The sequence below is a fragment of the Corvus brachyrhynchos genome, unplaced genomic scaffold (genome assembly GCF_000691975.1).
Source record: "Corvus brachyrhynchos isolate BGI_N302 unplaced genomic scaffold, ASM69197v1 scaffold29, whole genome shotgun sequence".
Lineage (NCBI taxonomy): Eukaryota > Metazoa > Chordata > Aves > Passeriformes > Corvidae > Corvus > Corvus brachyrhynchos.
In genome coordinates this window covers 1,930,867-1,937,659 of record NW_008240033.1, presented here as the reverse complement: position 1 = coordinate 1,937,659, position 6,793 = coordinate 1,930,867, and the positions used below count along the sequence as shown (strand labels likewise).

Sequence of the window (6,793 nt, the reverse complement as noted above, 5' to 3'; positions counted from 1 at the left end):
CTCTCCCTGGTCTGGCTTGGCCTGGAGGCTGCCCTGCAGAGCTGAGCTGGACTCACGAGCTGACAATCACTAAAGGGCTGACAGCCTCTGCAAGGGCCCTCCTGCCATCAGCTGAGGGAAGACACCGGGCCTCGGGAAGACGATCTCTTTTGGGACCATCTCTCCGGACCGGTCACCTCTTCCTCGGTCAGAGCTACTAACCCTACACCAGCTGCCATATATACCTATTCCCTTTTTGTTCGAAAATGCAATCTGAAGTCCATTTTTTCAATATTTCAAATTCGAAACAGCTTTCTACAACCAGATTCACTAGAGCAGTGTCCTTTGTTTTGAAAATACTATCATGTGGGGAGTTGCCTGCTCTCTGAAATTCCTAGGATAATTCTGCTATGGGTGTTGCTACAAAATTCAGTGTTGAGGATTGTGTTCCATTGTCTTAATGACATGCTTTTCATATTCTTCTGCACCTAATTAGATTCAGATCAAATGAAGTTGTAAGTGCCTGGGGATAAAGAAAAACTCTTAAAGGGCAATTGGCTCAGTCAATGCAAGCCTCTAAGGGGAGTTTGAAGCAGATGCAGTGATTAATTGGTTATTTGAACTTCTTGGGATGAACTGTTCTGACAGGACAGGTATTTTCATGCTGCCTGACTCAATTGCAAAAGCTGTTTGTGTAAGAAAAGTGCAACATCGAAGAGATAATCATTTAATGTGCACATGGGGACTGTATCATCAAAATAACTATATGGAAGCTGTGAATATGTAGTAATTAGTGTGGAGAGGCCAAGAGCCTATTTCTAAGATCTAGGATATGTTGAATAACTCCTCCAAAAGGGGTGATGTTAGTAATGGTATGACAAGTAATAAATATTTAGCTGAAATAAACGGACATCAGTAATTTAGAAGCAACTCTTGGAAAATGTAAATTCTTCTGTATTATTGTGTAGTCTTAGGTAACATGCACCAAGCCAGCACAGCAATGGCTGGGAACAAATGAAAGATTCATAATTGAGAATCCATGCCCTAGCACTGGTACCTGTTGCCTCCAATTCTTCTTGGGAATGACAGGGTTAGGATAACCTTCTAAAATTTCAGTCTGACCCTATTAGCTGGTGTTGAAAAGAAACTTCATACCCTACAGGTTCCAATCAGTCTAACAATGCAAACCCTCAACTTCTGTTTAATTTACTAATTTGGGAGCAAAACACCTTCAGCAAGAGAAGGGATTTCACAACTTTGGCTAAGGGAGTTCAGGGTGTTCAGCCTGGAGAAGAGGAGGCTCAGGGGTGACCTATCTCTACAACTCCCTGAAAGGAGGTTGTAGCCAGGTAGACATTGGCCTCTTCTCTCAGGCAACCAATCAGGATGACAGGACATAGTCTCAAGCAGCACCAGGGGAGATTTTGGAGGAATTTCTTTACAGAAAGAATGATTGAACACTGGAATGGTCTGCCCAGGGAGGTGGTGGAGTCACTGTCCCTGGAGGTGTTTAAGTAAAGACTGGATGTGGCACTTTGTGCCATGGTCTAGTTGACATGGTGGTGTTCAGTCATAGGTTGGACTTTACGACCTCAGAAGTCTTTTCCAACCTAATTGATTCTGTCACTCAGTAACTTGGTCCCTTCCAGGCTGTAACTGTACATCATCTTCTCTGGTATAACTTTGACCTTCCATGTCTGTTATTTGGGTCACGTCGTTAAAGTACAGATTGTTTGGAGCTAAGCGACTACCAATCACCTTTGGAGTCTCTCTGGGCTCTGGTATTGGAAGTACTTGCATAAGAGACTGTCTTGTAACTGACCTTTCCCCATCATCCCTCTTATGGCCTCATCTTTTTTACAGTCTGACTTACATCCTGGCATCAGTTCCTTCACCTTTCCTTGTTTTCTTCATTGCTCTCACTTTATTTTCATTTTTCTTTGCCATCCCTTTTCCCTACTGTATGTACTCTGTACAGACACATGCCCTCCCACCCTACACTGGGTTTTGTTCTATTTTTATCTCAATTTTTTTTTTCTTTTTAACAAAACACACACAGAGGCATGTACGATGCTCAAACTAGTAAGACTCCTGAAGCAAAAGAAAAAGAAACACATTGGAACATTATGTTTTGGTCTTGCTTCCCTTTGTTCTTCCCATTTTTTTGATATTTGGCTTGATCTCTTGTGAATAATCAGGCTACATAAATACTTTGCAGTAGGAACTGTATCTTTTATCGGTACCTAACACACTTCTGGATGATATGTAAAAGCTACAATCTGTGGTTAAAAATACTTGCCTTAAGAACTCAGTGATACAGGTACTTAACATTCAGACTAGATTATCTTCCTTTTGTTAGGCAACTGGCTCTGAAATAAGAAGAGCAATAGCAACATAAGGAATTAGTCAGCTTATATCAGTCAAGGGACTGCACTTGGTCCATTTATATCATGTTTGCATGGAAAAAAAAACCAAGGTACCTTTACTGCGTCTATAACTTCTGTCTGAGAAAAGAATACTCCTACACTCAAGGTAATACTTAATTTAGAGAGGAAGATGAACAAAGGATTTTAAGGTGCAAATATTGCTCAAATTGCATTCTATAACATGGTTCAGTGCTTTGAATTGTCCTGTTTTAAGATAAGATTTTACTGCTATGCACACCGAGTGATAAGTTACAGGAGTGTCCCAGTCACCAGATCGCTTCCCAGACAATCCCGTTACATTCACAGGGCTTGTGCTCCCTTTTAGCATTTCACCTGCTCAGCACGGGAGACACCAGCTCTGTCCACAACTCAGTGGTTAGCCAAATTGTCCAGGATGTTTGTTATGCGGGTCTGAGCCTGTGGCAGGCCTGAAAGACAAGTTTTTTGCCATGCTTGCCAGGGTGCTGTGACCACTCGAGTATTTGCAAGGCATGAACGGTGTTACAGAGACAGGAATGAGGCACTGAATTGTGCTGAGAGGAAAATCAGAGCCCATACAACTGCAGTTTCTAGTGTATACAAAAGAGAGGCAGAACTTAAAGCATAAGTTTCCCTCTGTCTTTTCATATGCTATCCACCTACCTTACAGCAGCTAAATCTTGATTTCTCTACCACTAGCTCTCCTTTCATTGCGCATAAAATTCAGACAGGACTAAACACTGCCAAAAGAACTAGATACCTAAGTGTTAGCATGGCAAAATCAGAATCCTTGAAGCAGACCTATAACTTTGTAACTGGAACAATTAGGCAGTGCATTAGAAAATTCAGAACGATTTCTTTGATTAGTTGTCAGCTAATAATGGCTTATTTCAATTATTTTTTAATTAAAAATATTAAGGTGCTAGAATAAACAAACCTGATCTTTTAATTTTGTTTCATACTTTTAACGTGTATGTTTTAAGAATGTTCAGTGCAAAATTAGCTTTAATGCATAACCTTTGCAGCATTATGAATAATGCTACCTTATTAAAAGTGAATAAGTCTGAAAAAAACCCCAGTATTGCACTCTTGCTCCTGGCAATGTTTTAGTATTTTATTCATCTGTTGTGATGAGCATAGACCTTCAGGTTATCATTTTCTTCACTCTGGTCTTACATTTCATATTGCAGACAGGATCAAGTTTTAGCAAGCACTGAAGGGAATGTGGTTAAACTCCCTTTTACTATTTTTTCAATACAATTGAAACATGTAAATGAACTTACAGCTCTGTCATTTTTTTCTGATGCTAGACAACAGAGCAAATCTAGGAAAAAGAACCATCTCCTCCTCAGATATGAGGGCTTTGGATCTAAAATTGGGTCATGAAACTTTTCAATTAGGTTGATGCTCCAAGAGTGCTTCAGGACAGGACAGGTTAGCCATGATACCAAATACCTGTACTACAGCACCTCTCTCACTGTGTTACTGTGGAGTGAATACACAGGGTCGGGGAATCCAGCTGATTAGAACCAAAGTAGAAACAAACAATCCAAATAATCAAACAAAACCCCATCTTTCTATGTTGTGTGTCCCACTCATCCCCCCTGACACACACGCCACCACAACCCTACCACATAATCCCCCCCTCCCCAAGCAAACAGTGTGTACAAAATCCTAGTTAGTTTTAATCCAGTTCAGCCATCACATAGCAACATAGGAGAGGTTTCAATTTAGGCTCCTAAATGCACTTGTCTCCAGTGTTAAAATTTAAAGGTGAACCCCTCACAGGGTGTCTGACCCTCCACTACAACCAAGAGAGATGTAGGCAAGAATTCAGGGGGTATCAGCTAATATCCCAGATGCCCTAGGTTATCTAAGGTACTTCCACAGAGCTGGCCTGTCTCTTGGAAGATCTAAGGGACACCTATGCCCTTCCAGGTGGGTATATGATTAGCCAATTGAATATGAATGTAGACATTTAAAAAATCCACCTGAGTTACTCTCAAGCTGAATCCCAACCCTAAACTCACTTAACCTAAAGCACACTCACAAACATGCCAACCAAGGAGAAAGGCAGTGCAGGATGTAGGTATTGCTCAAATGCAGCAGAAGTGAAAACCTTTCTTACAGCAAAAATACTTTCTTTTGAATGGAAATCTCTTGTGTACTAGAACACAGTTTTTATAATTACCATGTTATTAGTAAAAGCAACAGCAATAATCTTTTACTTTTGCAATAGAAGAGGCCATTAATTCCCCTTTACCCCTACAAAGACCTCTCAGGAAAGAGGTCCAGCTCAAGATGCATCTTCTCTTGACCTGTAATCTCTATCTGAAAGCATATTAACTTATCCTGGAGTATTTTCTGTAATTAATTTGTATTCCTTTGTCCACAGGTTAGAGATCAGCTCAAAGTGCTTCTGGACTCAGCCTGGGGTGAGCACAGCCCTGAAGGCTTAGGATCCACTGGGGCCATTCTGTCTGGTGGTGGAGTGAACTCTGATGAACCAGACAGGAAGAAAGTTGAGGTGAAGTCCCCTCCAATTTAAAGTTCTAAAATAGCAGAAGTTTAAATATGTGTGATCAAGGAAGAACACTGTATTTCAAGGATAAAAACAGTTGCTGCAACCAAGTAAGTGGATAACATGAGCTGAGCAAGAATGAGAAGTCTAATTCCCCTGAAATTCATGAGTTTAACCTCAATGCATTTTTCTGCTAATTTGATCTGATTTCCTCACCTACTCTTCTGTAATATATGTGGGCAATACCTTTGATATGAATATTTCACTTCTAATGAAAACTAGTTTTCATACATCTTCCTGCTTAGGTGGGATTTCTGTGAGCACCTCCCTACCATGGAGAAAGGGGAAAAAACTGTTCATTCTCTATTGCCATTTGGACCTTTCTTTTTCAGAGGTTACTGCCTTTCCCTCTTATCATTCCCCTGAATAGACATTAAAAAAGGAGGCAAACTGAAAAAAAAAAAGAACCAAAGAACATTTAGGGAACACAAAACCCTCCTTCAATATTAAATTTACCAGTAAATCTCATTGCTTAATTTTTACATATATGAATACATACATAGAGCAGCATGTGACAGAAGAGAAACATCATGAAGAGAGATCATCATTACTTAGAGAGATGGATTCAGGAGTTGGGAACAGCCAGCCCATCTCAGCTGGCATGGGAAGAACTTCCTTGGAAAAGTTGTTCCAGCTCAGAAAGTCTACGACTCGGCTAAAACTAAACCTGGAAGCAAGGACGTGCCTGCAGGGAGACCTCTAGGGTAGAACAAAAATTGGATGTAACTCCCTTTTTTTTATTCTATTCTTCTTGACCCATTCATTTTGTATTTTCTCTGTGTAGAAAATTAGATTTACTTGTGTAATAAATACTGCCTTTTATATTTGAAAGTCCCTTTGGTCTTCTTTGGGAAAGTTCAAGTCAAGTTTCCACCCATATTTTGCTGTAGCTACAGAAATTTGCTGAACCTGAAAATTCTTACTATGAGGAAAAGCTCTAGGTTTATTTTAAAGTGGGAAAAGAAAACTTGAAAGGATGAACCTTAATGCTATGGAAGAGCTTGCAAGCCTAAGCATTAATACTCTGACAAGAGATTACAGCATTAAAACATGTTTCTAAGTCAATGCTCAATTTATTTCCTTGGAGTCCTTTATGTTCATGTCTAGAAGTGGACTTAGCTCATGATTTCTAATGTTAGTTCGACAGCACCCAGTGATTATGTTAAACTTGGCATTAAAAGGACCACTTTTAAAATAAATCAAATACTTAGTGCATATGTGAAGACAGAATAGGATTTAAGGAAATCAAGAATGAACACTTGAATGCTGCCAATCAGTCAGAAAACTCTTAAAAGGCCCTTATTCTTCAGATATTTCCTTTGCTTAGTTTGATTAGTCATGTTGAAAGTAACAGGACCTTTTGTGTGCATCGGTGTCTGAAAGACATGCTACAAAATTGGCAGGAGCTACCATATATCTATTCTTAGTTAAATAGGCTGAAAAACTCAAATTCTTCTTTGAATCCTTGACGGTTTAAATTTTTTTTTTCCTCTTTACAGGTAGCTCAGTTCTCTGCTAATTCAGTTGTTTTGGTTGGTTGTCTCTGCCAAATGGAAAACAGCAATTTTCCTTAATCTGCAGCTTTTAAAATGTATTTTCCATTATTATCTGATGTATGGTATTCCTTCCTGCAGTATCTGCTTTGTAATTTGCAATGGATTTCTAGCTTCTTTAGAGTGATCTGCAATAGCAATCCATTAAAATATTTTTGATGAATCTCCATGAATATCTGATTTGATAGTAAGGCTATAGATTTTTTCAAGAAAATGTATCTGACCATAATCAATTCTATATTACTTCTTTATTATATTATTTTAGCTCTATCTTT

At 39.2% G+C, this 6,793-nt stretch overlaps 1 long non-coding RNA gene across 1 annotated transcript in view; it reads left to right on the top strand.

The window, feature by feature from the left end:
• LOC108449035 overlaps positions 1–5,748 on the top strand; it is a 21,288-nt gene extending 15,540 nt beyond the window's left edge. The window contains exon 4 of the long non-coding RNA XR_001865134.1: positions 4,780–5,748. This is a non-coding gene — a long non-coding RNA (uncharacterized LOC108449035). The remainder of the gene's footprint in view (positions 1–4,779) is intronic.
• The last annotated feature ends 1,045 nt before the right edge of the window (positions 5,749–6,793 follow it).